A 13,792-nucleotide genomic window follows, 5' to 3' on the forward strand; every position below is an offset into this window, starting at 1 on the left:
AAGTCGGGTTCCTCACCACTCCGGTCTGCGGAGCGGCCCCTGGGCGTGCTCCTGCCTCCTTCCTTGTGCACGCCGCACTCTGTCTCGGCGGTGCTGCTAAGGCACACGCTCCCCTGTTCTTGAAGGGGCAGTGTGTGCACATGGTAAATGTCCCCAGCAACAGCTGGGAGGCATTTAGTCTGTGTATGTGCACTTGCAAGGTGTCTCCCAGCCAATAGCTGGGAGACCTCTTATATATAAGGCATCTTTCACGGGTGTCACTATTAATTTGACCCTATTAAAGTTACGTTTGCGCATCTGGGTAAAAGTATTATCCCAGATCGCCAAACCGTGCCAACTCATAGAAAGCATTAATAAATAGGAGAATAAAGAGTTTTAAGGCATTAAAAAAGTTTTTCATTTATTATATCAAGCTAAAAAACATACACAATATACAAGTGTTTAGAACACAGTGACTTTGTGAGGGTAGCATAAGGCACTGGTAGCAAAAGGCCTGAATAACAAACAGATTGACATATCCAACTTGGTAAGGACATAAATATATTGAATTATAATAAATATCGATAATATGGATAGTTCAGAGTGTACACAGTGAGTATAGAGTAAGCATATTAGTAAACATTTTATAAATGATTGAAATCACGGTGTAGATTCAAAGAACTATCAAATTGACATCCCTGCCCTTCAATAGTACCATATATAAAAAGTAGGGGAAGCGGCCCCTGGTGGCTGCGAAACGCGCGTCGGGGTCTGGGGTCTGTTACTGCGCTCTATTAGGCTCTGGTCTTTGGCCCTTTATTTGGTAAGCTTTTGACTCCCTATTCCCTCCCTCTTACTTTTTGTATATGGTACTATTGAAGGGCAGGGATGTCAATTTGATAGTTCTTTGAATCTACACCGTGATTTCAATCATTTATAAAATGTTTACTAATATGCTTACTCTATACTCACTGTGTACACTCTGAACTATCCATATTATCAATATTTATTATAATTCAATATATTTATGTCCTTACCAAGTTGGATATGTCAATCTGTTTGTTATTCAGGCCTTTTGCTACCAGTGCCTTATGCTACCCTCACAAAGTCACTGTGTTCTAAACACTTGTATATTGTGTATGTTTTTTAGCTTGATATAATAAATGAAAAACTTTTTTAATATCTTTCACGGGTGTGTCGGGTGTGACAGTTATTCTGGATTCGGCTGTAGAAAGTCACTGCGCTTGGCTTTGTAGATACCTTCCTGATCCTTTCACCATCCTTCCCTCTCTAGGACCCAGCGGTGAGCTCTCCTTTCTACTGCTAATTAACATACCCTTGCTGGACCTTTAAATAACACCCAGTCTCTCCAGAGAATCACTGGTGATTGAAGCATTTTCCTCTGTTCAGGCCTGGAGTTTCTAGCAGTCAGCTAGTTTCTTCTTGGAGTTCCTTTGTGATCGTTGTCGTGATCGCTCTGGTGTCTTCTCAAAGCTAAGTGTATCCCCTTGTCTGTTTACCTTGTTTGTCTTTAGTTGCAGTGGGGCTTACTAGTGCTCACCACTTCCCCTCCCTACCTAGGGCCTAGCTCTAGGGTCAGTAGGGATTAGGTATCCTGCTTGGCGATAGGTGAGGATATTTAGGGACGATAGGGGAGCCAGGATGTTGTAAGATCTTCCTAGGGATCTCCACTCCCTCTTTCCCTAGTTGCTGGGCTTCCCCCCCTTTTCCCATCGTCGTTTGCTGGGTCCTTCCCCATACCTAGCATGACAGCACCCTCCCCAATAGGGAGGTAACAGAGCAACCACAATAGTTATGTAGGTGGTAGTGAGTGTAATTGTATGTTGTAAGGTCTTCCGTCCCTAGCCTGTTGCAGTGAGCTTGTTGTCCGCATCCTGTAATTGTATCTGCAGTACCGGTCTGCTATCCTGGGGGCTGAGTACCCAGGCCAGAACCCTGAACTTGAAACCGCATCTGCGGTATCTGTATCCCGTACTTCCTTGTTACCCGAGACCAGTGAGTCTGAACTTGTCCCAAGTGGCCGCTCTGTCTCCACTGCATTCTCCCAGCTCAGACTGCGTCATCGAGAACTGTCCGTGAGCCAGTATGCCGTCCGGTACCGCACCACCTTGTTGTCCGAACTGGGATGGATCAATGAAACTTTGGTAGCCTCCTTGCAGGAAGGACTATTTGGGAGGATCAAGGACAAGTTGGCCGGACGCGACATCCAGAGCTCGTTAGAAGAATTAATCTCTCTGGCAATCCGAATCGATCTTCGGTTTCAAGAGCGAACCAAAGAGGTGACACGTGAAAAGAGACTGGCATGCCTGGCTCCCACTTTTCAAAGACCGCTCTTTCCCCAGCCTCCTGAAACATCCGTAATGACCGAACCCCTGCAGGTCGATTGTGTTAGGCCGGCAGAGTGGCAGCCTGTGGATAGTCGTGCCAAGGGAGTGTGCTTCGGCTGCGATAGTGCCGAGCACTTTATTCAGGACTGCCCTAAGAGGTCTCAACTCCTAAACTTAGAGCCTGTGGATAAAGCTTCCTTAGGTGAGAGAGGAGACTCTTCACCATTGACTATGAATGCTTCCGTGTCCTGTGGAGGAATCTGGTTCAACGAGACAGCCGTTCTTGATTCCGGTTCAGTGGGAAATTTCGTACAACGGGCCATGGTGGATCGGTACCGTATTCCAGTTCGACGCCTCCTGAATCTGCTGAAAGTGTCATCTGTCAAAGGGAAGGACCTACCTGAAGTCGTTCAAGTCACCACAAAACCAGTAAAGCTGCAGATTGGAGCGCTTCATTCTGAGAAGATTGCCTTCTTTGTCATTAATGACATTTTTTACCCCCTTTTCTGAGGTCTTCCATGGCTGAGAGCTCATGAGCCTGTGCTAGCTGTGCTAAAATGGAAGTCTAGTGAGATACTTCAATGGGGAGACCCGTGCCATGAAAAGTGCCTGGTTTCTGTGCTTTCAGCTAGATCGCCTGTGTTGCCATCCTCTCCAGCAAATGATGATTCCAATAGCCGGTTCCCTAAAGACCTACCGCCTGAGAGACATACCCTGGGTGAGACCAATGTGAAGATACCTGAGAAGGTATCGTCTAGTTCAAGGTGACCATAGGATGACAACATCAAGGCGTAGGTATCCTCCGAGTCTCTACTGTCCACCAGCCAGGAGGAGTTCCAGTCCATCTGTGTGTCTTCCAAGGGGACAGTTATTCCTGCCGGAGGAGAGGTCCAGAAAAAGAAGGTCCCTGACTCCATATCAGCTTCGTTCTGCTCCAATAATGCCCATTCTGATCAAGAAGAAGGTGGGAGATGTGACTCTTCCCAGTAGCACGGAGAGAACGTGGTCCTGATGAGAGGTCGTAGAAGTTCAGGAGGAAGAATTTGGATCCAGCTTCTCTACAAGTAGTCATCGGGAGCTTGAAGAAGAGGGGGCGTAAAGGGGGGTACTGTACCGATGTACACGCTGTCACCTTCTCTTTGCCTCCTGCCTCCTTCCTTCCTTGTGCACGCCGCACTCATTCACGACATCGCTGCTAGGGTGCGCGTGCACGCACACTACCTTGCTCTTAGAGGGGCAGTGTGCGCACATGGTAAATGCACCAGGCAACAGCTGGGAGGCATGTAGTCTCTGTATGTGCACCTGCAAAGTGTCTCCCAGCCAATAGCTGGGAGACATCTTTTATATAAGGCACCCTGGCCAATAGGGAGATGCCTGAGCAACCACTATAGTTATGTAGGTGGTAGTGAGTGTAACTGTACGTTGCCAGGTCCCCCGTCCCTAGCCTGTTGCAGTTAGCTTGTGTCCCGTATCCTAGTCTTGTTGTCCGTATCTTGTAATCGCATCTGCGGTACCGGTCTGCCACACTGGGGGCTGAGTACCCAGGCCAGAACTCTGAACCTGAAACCGCATCTGCGGTACCTGCACCCCGTGGCCGCATCAGCGGTATCTGCCTGTTATCTGAGACCAGTGAGTCTGAACTTGTCCCAAGTGGCCGCCTTGTCTGAACTTGTCCCAAGTGGCCGTCTTGTCTGAACTTGTTCCAAGTGGCTGTCCTGTCTGAACTTGTCCCAGTGGCTGTTATATTCCATAGTATCATCTCTGCCCTTTGGGGTCAGCACCTACAGCCGGACGCACCCTTTAGAGGTACCTGGCAGCTACCTGCAGCACAAGCCTGACCTCTCCACTAGAGGCTCCAGCGAATACCAAGGTAGCTGCTTAGTCACGCCCCTCCAGGGTAAGTCCGTTTCGTGGCACAGTGGGTCCATGAACCACGTACGCCACCTCAAAGTTTTACGGAATCCATCACTAAAACCACCAGCAGTACAGAAATACATCACTAGAACCCCCAATAGTACAGAAACACAGCATCACAACTCTCATCAGTACAGAAATACATCATGAGAACCACCATCAGTACAGAAATACATCACTAGCACCCCTATTAGTACAGAAACACAGCATCACAACTCTCATCAGTACAGAAATACGTCATGAGAACCACCAGCAGTACAGAAATGTATCATCAGAACCACTAGCAGTACAGAAATACATCAGTATAATCCCCATCTGTACAGAAACACAGCATCAAAACCCTCATTAGTACAGGAATAGATGACAAGAACTACCGTCAGTACAGGATTACATCACCAGGACCACCATGAGTACAGAAACTCATCATCAGAACCACCAGCAGTACAAAAGTTCATCATCAGAACCACCATTAGTACAGAAATACATGTGTATAACCCCCATCAGTACATAAACACAGCATCAAACCCCTCATCAGGAATACATCACAAGAACCACCATCAGTACAGGAATACATCACAAGAACCACCATCAGTACAGGAATACATCACTAAAACCACCCTCAGTACATGAATATATCACCAGGACCACCATCAGTACATGAATACATCACTATGACCACCATCAGTACATGAATTTAGCACCGGTACCACCATCAGTACATGGTACATCAATAGTAATGTCAGGTCAGACCCATGTACAGTACATTTGCATCGCATGAACCTACAACTTCCAGTACGTCCTTAGCAATGGTAAGGAGAAACTGGGAGTTGTTGCTATGACTCATCATCAGACTGCGGATCATACAGGAACCACAGTACTGATGAGACTTAGTCTGTATCACAAATAAACATTTACATCGAGGTGCCTTATAGATGATGTTGTTTCCGATTGGAGTCGTTCTCTTTCTTTTCTTCATATTGTCCAGACGCCATGATGATTTTTTCACAGCCACAGCTCGTCTCTGCAGACTTCCATTTTCTCCGGTTTTGTGCTGCACATCCCCACATGATACCCCTAAAAATACAGTAGCAGCGTCATTATAATGTTCCTGAATAAAAATATCTGCCCTACGCTGTGCCTCTGAATAAATAATTGTTCTTCATTGTGTTCTCTTCACAAAATATGACCCACACCCTGTACCTCTCCTTTTCATACTGGGCCCTATTTTAACACTGTCCACTCCCACTGTGTACCCCTACACAGCCCAGTATCGATACTGTGCTCCCTCATCACACTCCCCCTCCTCAGCATACTGTTTCTTCCTTGCTGTGGCCTCACACTGTCCCCCAATGTTGCTCCCTTTCCATACTGCCTCCCCCACACTACCTAGTGTAACATACCTGGCGGCGTCCTTGCATAGTGGTCCATCTCTCACTGTGCAAGAGCGCGCACTTGATCTCCAGTCCAGTCTGCTAGCCTGGCTTCCCTCCATGCTGTCTGCTTGCCTCTGTTTCTGCTGCTTAAGGGCGGCGCCCGATCACTTCCTGCTTCTTGTAGCTGCTGCAGGCACACCCCTTGTGCGTCCTCAGCCTATTGCTGTCCGTCACCTGGTATTTAACCTAGCCCCTCCCTGGAATCCATGCCTGAGCATTGTGTTTCATTCAGTGTGCTCTTTCACTCTGAATGTGCCAGGTCTCTTTCTGTGTTTGCTTGCCTGCCTTTCCTGGAGGCTGCATTTCCAGGCCTGTCTGAACTCGCTCCTTGCCTGTTCGTTCCGCCTTCTAGGGGCCGCATACCTAGACCCGCTCCTGTATCTTGTCTGTCCTGTCTGAACACGCTCCTAGCCTGTTCCTTCCGCCTTCTAGGGACTGCATACCTAGACCCGCTCCTGTATCTTGCTACTGTGTCTGTTCTTGTCTGTATACTCTTCTAGCCTGTTTCCTGTTTTTCTCTATGTCCGTACCTTTCCTTTTTCGGCAGAGTCTGAACTCGTACCTAACTCCTGTTCATTGTCACTGTACTTCCGTTTGTGAGTTTGTGGTCCACTCGCTACTTCACTGCAAGTACCCTGTGGGTATCTGGTTCTGCCTTTCCCTTCCTGTCTGTTCCGTGTGAACAGAGCCCTGTCCCCTCTGCCCTGCCTTGCTCGCTGCTCCGGCAGTCTCGCTCTGCTCTGACCCTTTGCTCGCTCTGCTCTGACCCTTTGCTCGCTGCTCCGGCAGTCTCGCTCTGCTCTGACCCTTTGCTCGCTGCTTCGGCAGTCTCGCTCTGCTCTGACCCTTTGCTCGCTGCTTTGGCAGTCTCGCTCTGCTCTGATCCTTTGCTCGCTGCTCCGGCAGTCTCGCTCGGCTCTGACCCTTTGCTCGCTGCTCCGGCAGTCTCGCTCTGCTCTGACTCTTTGCTCGCTGCTCCGGCAGTCTTGCTCTGCTCTGACCCTTTGCTCGCTGCTCCGGCAGTCTCGCTCTGCTCTGACCCTTTGCCCGCTGCTCCGGCAGTCTCGCTCTGCTCTGACCCTTTGCTCACTGCTCTGGCAGTCTCGCTCTGCTCTGACCCTTTGCTCACTGCTCCGGCAGTCTCGCTCTGCTCTGACCCTTTGCTCGCTGCTCCGGCAGTCTCGCTCTGCTCTGACCCTTTGCTCGCGGCTCCGGCAGTCTCGCTCTGCTCTGACCCTTTGCTCGCTGCTCCGGCAGTCTCGTCCTGCTCTACTCTTGCTCGCCGCTCCGGCAGTCTCGTCCTGCTCTACTCTTGCTCACCGCTCCAGGCGGCCTCGTCCTGCTCTACTCTTGCTCACCGCTCCAGGCGGCCTCGTCCTGCTCTATTCTTGCTCACCTCTCCAGGCGGCCTCGCCCTGCTCTACTCTTGCTCACCGCTCCAGGCGGCCTTGTCCTGCTCTACTCTCGCTCACCGCTCCAGGCGGCCTCGTCCTGCTCTACTTTCGCTCACCGCTCTAGGCGGCCTAGTCTTGCCCTGCTCTCGCTCACCACTCTGGGCGGCCTCACTCTGCTGTGTTTGTCCGCCACATCTGTGGCTCTGTTCCTGAGTCCCAGTGTGTACTGGGTTCTATCCCGCCTGTGTTCCAACCTGCTAGTGCCTCCCTGTCTGCACTCTAGCCATGCTTGCCTGTACCCCCCTGCCTGCATACCCGCCTGCCTGCATACCAGTCGTGCCTGCCTATACCCACCAGTCTGTGTGCCAGCCTAACCTGTCTGTTCCTGTATTCCCCTGTGTGGGTCAACAGCCGTGTCCGGGGTCTGTCCTGGAGTAGCACCTGGTCCCTCTGCTCGGTTCCTCCTTGGTGCACTGGCGTCGTATGCCGTCGTGCGTCCCTGGTCGGATCGGGTGAATACTTAGTTACGTCCCTCCAGGCATTCACTCTCCGGCACGGTCCAGTGGAATCACTACATATACACGCACACGCCGCTCAGCCCGGGCGTGTGCATTACACCTAGTCTCTATTATGTTCCTCTTCACATTTTTCTCATCCCATACTGTCTCCTCACACTATTTCCCTAGTCTCATAACACATCCCCTCCACGCTCCCCATACTGTGTCTGCAACCATCCCCCTTCACTCCCCATACTGTGCGCATACATTCCCCCCACCCTCTCTCCCCATAGTGTACTCAAATTTTTTCCCCCTTCCCGTAATTACAATAAATCTTTGGTATCTTCAGCTCCATTGGAGCATATACCACACAACACTTCTGCCGCCTATGTGGCACTGAGGAGTGATGTTAGCACTGTGATCACATGACTTGATCACGCTGCTGACATCACCCTGACCCGGAAGTCAGGGCTTCAGTTGTACTCGCACCTGAAAAACTGGGAGTCGGCACGCTGCACATTCTCTGAGCTGGCTGCCGGCTTTACAACCATCTCGGAAAATGGCAAATGCCCCGTCTGCCTCCCCCCAAGATACTACCGTTGTTATAAGTATTGTGTCAGGACAGATGCTAAGATGTCAGATTTATGTAGAAAATGTGATAATCAGAATGTGTTGTATTGATGAAAGTGTCTTAGTTGCAAGTGGATAAATCTGGGTAGGATGCTGGAGTCAGAAGAGAAAGGAAGACTGGTCCAACTAGACAGTTCTTGTCATGGTTTGCCTTATTAGATACTTTAGGCTTTGAGTATACACTGTGATGTGCTTTTAGTTTCTGGGCACTATGTTCAGGGTCTTCTGATAGCAAAGGATGATATTTTTCATTAGCGCATGGTGGCTCAGTGGTTAGCACTGTTGCTTTACAGTGCTGGGATCCTGGGTTGAAATCCCACCAAGGACAACATCTGCAATAAGTTCTCATCATGTTTGTGTGGGTTCTACCTGTTCTCCCCGTGTTTGTGTGGGTTCTACCTGTTCTCCCTGTGTTTGTGTGGGTTCTACCTGTTCTCCCTGTGTTTGTGTGGGTTCTGCCTGTTCTCCCCGTGTTTGTGTGGGTTTCCTCCTACATTACAAAGTCATACTGATAAGGAATTTAGAATGTGAGCCCTGATGGGGACAGCGATGACAATATCTGTAAAGTGCTGTGGAATATGATGGTGCTATATAGGTAAGCATAATAAATAAATAAATTAGTGGTCGGATGGCCCAGGATTTAATTTTCTCTGTGACATACTTGGTTTGCCATGTATATAAGTCTGGCTACAAGCAATTTTGAATGGGAATCCTCTGTGTTGGAGCTCTGTTCGTGCCAACCATCTATCCCAGAAGTTGGTGATCCTATGAGCTAATTTCACCCCAAGTTGTCCTAATAGATTATCATAGTCATCCACAAAGATCTCTGTGTGAGTCTATGGTAAATGTGGTTTTGGATCTGTTTGGGAAAATGAGATGGACACACGTGTATTATTAATCTATAATGTGATTAGAATATATGCTCATACAAAGATGATACTAAGAAGATAATTCCCACGATCTCCATCCGGCCGACTGACCCTCCAGTAACTTCCTCTAAACATTTGCTGTTTTTATAGCCATAGTAATGTCACAATAACAGGTCTCAGTTCTTGTGTGGATCTATGCACAAAAGAATAATGCCTCAATATCCACGCTTTATAATTCAAATATCTTCAGCAATCCAAGAGTTAATAGTGTACACAGACATAAGGCATGAAACCAATGCAGACTGACTGCACTGTAGTATTGTAATGAGCAATGCAAATAAAGCTGTAATCTAGCCTAATGCATGATCCTAGGACCACTGGGTGAGTGATGGGGCCACGTGGGGTGTCCTTAGTTACTATTTGTTTGTATGTGTGCAGCTGAGAATAGAAGGGCATGGGAAACCCATATCACTGACATTACAATCATTAACCCTTCACAAGCATGCAGTCCCCGCCGTATAATGGGAAGCAGATGGCGACCTCTTCATGAGTCGCATGCTGCAGTAATACAAACTCACAGGATGGCTGCCAGTAATCTGACATATGGGTTACGTGCACTGTGAGGCAGTATAATGTGCGACTGTACAAGCTGTATGCAGAGGTTTGATGTCTGACACTTCCGCCTGCACACATGATATTATATTTCAGTAATGAGGAATCCAGCACTCAGAATACTGACCTTCATGGCTGAATCCAAGGGACCTTATGGGATAATGTTACTAAAAACGGGTCTGCAAGGATAAAATAAAAGGCTATTCCCATGGTATACCCATAAGATATGCCAAAACAATTGTTTATAGGAGTACAACTCAGCTCCTTCTGTAATTGGCATAGACTACATTGGGGCAGGAAAAGTGTGAGCACCTATCTATTGACACTATAAGGAATCAGCGAAAATGGGTCACTGGATCAAGGTGGAGCGTGCAACTATCAAGCATTTCCTACCGAGATAACCCTTAAAAATCTAAATATTCTGTAACCTACAGGTATGTCTGCAGGGACACCTCTAGGTTTATATGGACCTTGAGCAACAGTCATCACTTTTGTCTTGACAGGTGTAGAGCATGATTGCCCAGATTGCCATAGATCCCAAAATCCATTGCTCACTGGCTTCTGCTTGCAAGTCTGTATGATGCCAATGACAGCACCAGATGTGTAAAAAAAAAACTAAATTAGGTCTTTAGAGTTCCCACATGGGTTTTTCGCTCAGCTTTGCTGGACTTCTAAATTAATGCTTGTGCTTAGTTATTAGTAATATATCACTCTGCTCCTGTATCTATTCACACATTCATCATTAGGGCTCCAGAGTACAAGTGACTCAAATGCAGAAAACTTGCATGATATAACTCACTCCCTTAGATGACACAAATATTTTGTGGTTGCATAGCAGGGAAGGATGTAGGATTTCATTTTAAAATTAACAAAACCAAACAAAAAATCCAATTATGGAGAAAGAAACATAAAAAAGGCCATTAGTAAGGATGGAAATTGCAAAGCTCCAGAGCTTCAAAGGAATTATAAATGGCAACATGTCACTGGAAACATTGGCACGACTAAAGGAGAAGTGTTAAAATGGGCACTGCGACACACAATAGTAATGTGACGCTGATTATAGAGGGCACTGCTAATGAAGGCATTTTGTCTGTTGTTGCGGTCATTACTTAAAGAGGTTGTCCCACGAACAAAGTAAATATAATTTAATAGATCTTGGAAGAATAATAAGTTCCACAATTCGATGTGTTGAAAAAAATGTTCCTGTGCTAAGATAATCTTATAAATGTGCCCCTGCTGTGTACTGTGTAATGGCTGTGTCTGACCACTCAGAGCTGCTCCAGTTTATGGTCTGAACATACCACAGCTTCTGGTCAGTGAAGAAGTAAAAGAGGATACAGACAGGACAGCAGGGGATCACAGCTGATTCTTTCTTTGAGGTAAAAATATTTAAAACAAGCAGCAACTATTTACCTCACAGAAAGAATCAGCTGCATTCCCAAGCTGTCCTGTATGTATACTCTCTTGCATCCTCCCCTGCCCAGGAGATGTGGTATGATCAGACCATGTCCCTGTACGGTCAGACACAGCCATTACACAGTACACAGCAAGGGCACATTTATAAGATTGTCTCAGCACAGGAACATCCAATTGTGCAACTTATTATTTAAGGCTTTATTGATTAAAATGTACTTCACTCTCTAAGGCTATGTGCCCACATAGTGTTCTTGTAGCGTTTTTGCGGCGTTTTTATGCTTAATCTTGTAAAACCGTCTGCCATGCAAAGCAATGTGAATTCGGATGTGCTGTGCACATGATGCGCTAATTAGCGCGCCAAATTCACATTGCGTTGCAAAACACAGCATGACCATTTCTACCGTGATTACGCCATTGAGGAACATTGAAATGCAGCAAACCCGCAGGTATATGGGGATTTGCTGCATTTCAATAAAATTCAATGGCGGCGTAATCACGGTGCGTGTGGTACCCAGGATGAAGAGGAGACTACAACTCCTCTTCATCCCGCCTACCACGCGGTGAAAAAAAGAAATAAAAAAGTTAAAAATAAAAAAACCCTGTATACTCACCTCTCCGGTCTTCTCCCGGCCGCATCCTCTCTCCTCGGCGTCCCGCGGTGTACTTGCAGGACCTGCGGTGACGTCATTTGGTCAGCTGATGGTCACGCGACTGCTGACATCAGCGGTCAGGTGATGGTCGCGTCACCATCAGCTGACTAAATGACGTCACCGCAGGTCCTGCCAGGACGCCGAGGAGATCGGATCGCCGCCGGGAGGAGACTGGAGAGGTGAGTATACAGGGTTTTTTTATTTTTAACTTTTTCATTCTTTTTTTTTTTTTTACTATAGATGCAGCATTTAAAGCATCTAAGTTGCATGGATTTATATTGTGTGACCAACTTGTCAAGCACTTTTCCAAGTGATGCTCAAAATCGCTTGGAAAAGTGCTTGAAAAAATGCATGCGTTTTCGCATGTAAAAACGCTGAAAAAACGCTTCTCTCTGGCAGAAAAAACGCATGTAAATCTGCATGCGTTTTTTTCTGCCAGAGAGAGGCAAAAACGCTCTGCATCAAATCTGCTACGTGGGCACATAGCCTCAGGGTGAAACTTTAGTGCCTAAGAATTTTTTGAAGTTGGTATCTATTCTTTTGGGCATCTTTTAGATAAACAAAATATATTTCCTAATAAAATGGTCACCTGGCGCTGCTATCATAAATTCCAAATGCAGCACAAAAAACATTATAAGCCCATAACGAGGAATAAGTACACCCAAGGTAGGTACTGATTAAAAACTTATTTTATATATTCCATATGCATCAATAGTTTGCAAAAATATATTTGCTCTTCCACTTGTTTTAACTAAAAACAAAAATATATTTTAGCAGATCGAAACTTTTTACAAATTACCTTCAAAAATGCCCTTATTCTCTTCAATTAAAACTGGAAACAGATATACAGTGCCTTGAAAAGTATTCATACCCCGTGAACTTTTACCTTTTTTCATGTTACACCCACAAAGTTAAATGTATTTTATTGGGATTTTTTGTGATATACCAACACTAAGTAGCAAGTATGTATGAAGTGTAAAGGAAAGGATACAAGGTTTTCCAAACATTTAAAAAATATAAATCTGAAAATTATGATGTGCATTTGTATTCAGCTCCCTGAAATCTGATACTTTGATGGACCACCTTTAGCACTAATTACAGATGCAAGTCTTTTGGGGTATGTCTCTACCAGCTTTGCACATCTAGAGTCTGAAATTTTTGCCCATTCTTCTTTGCAAAATAGCTCAGTGAGATTGGATGGAGGCATCTGTGAACAGCAATTTTCAAGTCTTGCCACAGATCAATGAGATTTAGGTCTGGACTGTGACTGGACCATTCACACACATGAGCATGCTTTGATCTAAACTATTCCATTGTAGATCTGCCAGGATGTTTAAGGTCGTTGTCCTACTGGAAGGTGAACCTGCCCCAGTCTCATGTCTTCTGCAGCTTCTAACAGGTTTTCCTCCAGGATTGCCCTGTATTTAGCTCCATCCATCTTCCCATCAACTCTGACCAGTGTCCCTGTCCCTGCTGAAGAAAAGCATCCCCACAGGATGAAACTGCCACCACCATGTTTGACGGTGGGGATGGTGTTTTCAGGGTAATATGCAGTGTTAGTATTCCGCAAAACACAGAGTTTTGCATTTAGCCCCAAAAGTTATACTTTGGTCTCATCTGAAAAAAGCACCTTCTTCCACATGACATGTAGAAGACACAGCTAGCATGTGAAAGAAAGTGCTCTGGTCAGATGAGACCAAAGTAGAAATTTTTGAGCTAAATGCAAAACGCTAGGTGAAGCGGAAAACTAACACTGCACATTACCCTGAAAACACCATCCCCACTTTCAAACATGGTAGTGACAGCATCATGCTGTGGGGATGTAGGAGCAGGGAAGCTGGTCAGAGTTGATAGGAAGATGGATGGCGCTAAATGCAGGGCAATCCTTGAAGAAAACCTGTTACAGGCTTAAAAGACCTGTAGACTTGAGACTGGGGTGCAGGTTTGCCTTCCAACAGGACACCGACCCTAAACATACTGCTAGAGCTACAATGGAATGGTTTAGATCAAAGCATATTCATGTGTGTGAATGGCCTAATCACAGTCCAGA

At 46.5% G+C, this 13,792-nt stretch overlaps 2 protein-coding genes across 3 annotated transcripts in view; both read left to right on the plus strand.

Moving 5' to 3' along the window:
* The window catches only part of RASL12 (RAS like family 12), a 91,770-nt gene that overhangs the window by 14,270 nt on the left and 63,708 nt on the right, over window positions 1-13,792 (plus strand). The window lies entirely within an intron of this gene.
* The window catches only part of KBTBD13 (kelch repeat and BTB domain containing 13), a 30,152-nt gene that overhangs the window by 13,807 nt on the left and 2,553 nt on the right, over window positions 1-13,792 (plus strand). The window lies entirely within an intron of this gene.

The sequence above is a fragment of the Phyllobates terribilis genome, unplaced genomic scaffold (assembly GCF_046119375.1).
Source record: "Phyllobates terribilis strain yellow unplaced genomic scaffold, ASM4611937v1 Scaffold_11__3_contigs__length_659146591, whole genome shotgun sequence".
NCBI classification, from domain to species: domain Eukaryota; kingdom Metazoa; phylum Chordata; class Amphibia; order Anura; family Dendrobatidae; genus Phyllobates; species Phyllobates terribilis.